Source organism: Lipotes vexillifer, unplaced genomic scaffold (assembly GCF_000442215.2).
Source record: "Lipotes vexillifer unplaced genomic scaffold, Lipotes_vexillifer_v1.1 scaffold177, whole genome shotgun sequence".
NCBI lineage: Eukaryota > Metazoa > Chordata > Mammalia > Artiodactyla > Lipotidae > Lipotes > Lipotes vexillifer.
In genome coordinates, this window is record NW_006796206.1 from 1,803,279 (window position 1) to 1,804,638 (window position 1,360).

At 42.9% G+C, this 1,360-nt stretch overlaps 1 protein-coding gene across 5 annotated transcripts in view; it reads left to right on the plus strand.

Annotated features, from left to right (window-relative positions):
• The window catches only part of MAP4K4 (mitogen-activated protein kinase kinase kinase kinase 4), a 172,511-nt gene that overhangs the window by 129,626 nt on the left and 41,525 nt on the right, over positions 1 to 1,360 (plus strand). The gene's annotated exons all lie outside the window — the stretch shown is intronic.

The following is a 1,360-nucleotide window of genomic DNA, read 5'->3' on the forward strand; positions in this document are numbered from 1 at the left end:
CCTACATTTCACCTGGGGCTCACAAGAGTCTTTTTTTGTTTCCTGGTTGCCTTTTACTATATATATATATCACAGCTTCAGATTTCTTATTCATAGTAGTTTGTTTCCGTTTAATTCATACATCTTATTGTTTCACCTTTATCCTTCATGCCAGAAAAAGAACCCCAAACAACAGTAAAGCCATGTGTTGATACTATACAGTGGAGTTTAATTTAAACGACGACACATGCTTTTTCCCAAGTTACTTAAGGGTACATTTTGTGGGGAGAATCTTTGCTTCGTTTTGTGTGTTTATAGTCTGAATTCTGAAACTTCACAGTCTACCCTGGTTTAGAAAATCAGTGTCTGTCTAACTAAGGAGACTGGAAGTATTCAGACAGTGCTTTGGAAGAAAACACAGGGCACAGCCTTGCTCTGTGGGAGGGGCAGCATTGCTATTTATGTAACTTTTTGCAGTTTATTTGCAAACTCTCTTCTAATATTTTAAGACTCGGTGCTCTTTGAACATAACAGAAACCTTGAGTGGTTCCGAGGTTCTGCAGGCTGTACATGGACCGTGTGTACTCAGTACACAAGAGTGCTTGAGTTTTGAGGCTCTGGCCGTTTCTTGCTGCTGCTTTATGCAGTATCCTCCACTGTCCTTTCTAACCCTGGGCTGTGCTTCCTTCAGCTCAGTGATGCAGGGGAGTTTGGTGGTTTATACCTTGAAGGATCAAGGACTGGGTCAGCTGGAGCCCCTTTCCAACACAGGCCCTGGAAACTGCTTTCAGGCCTAGTGGCAGTGAGATAGGTGTCCATCATCCAGGCTCTGGACATGATAGGGAGTGAGGATTATGGGGTTAGGCCAGCGATGGCTCAAGGAAAGGAACTGAGGTTTTAAAGCGATTTGTTCTGTCAGCTAAATAGAGGCTAGAGAATCGGGGTTGTCAGCTAAGTGACAACGTGGCACGTTACTGGCTTCAGTTAGCCCTGTAATTTCAGCTTCTCAGTAAAAGTTCAAACTCGCAGTCACCTTTTTAAACCTCTTAATCAGGGAAGATGGAGCAGGGTCCTGAAACGTTGGCAATTGCAGGAACAGAATCCACTGATTTGGATTCTTGGTGATCCAGCGCCTTTTTGTCAGCCTGGTAATTAAGGCCCCAGGAAGTGGTTTGGGAATATTTGCGCCATAAATGATTTGTAGCCCTTTACTGGCATTAGAGGTATGAGGAATAGGGATTCCTTTTGTTAATATTAACAAAGTAGATAAAGATGGTCATCTTCACTCAAAAGATAAATGATGCTTAAAACTGAAAGGTGATAACTTTCTATCAGCGACTGGCAAAAAAATGGTCCCAAAGTCGAGGCTGTAGGGGAACAG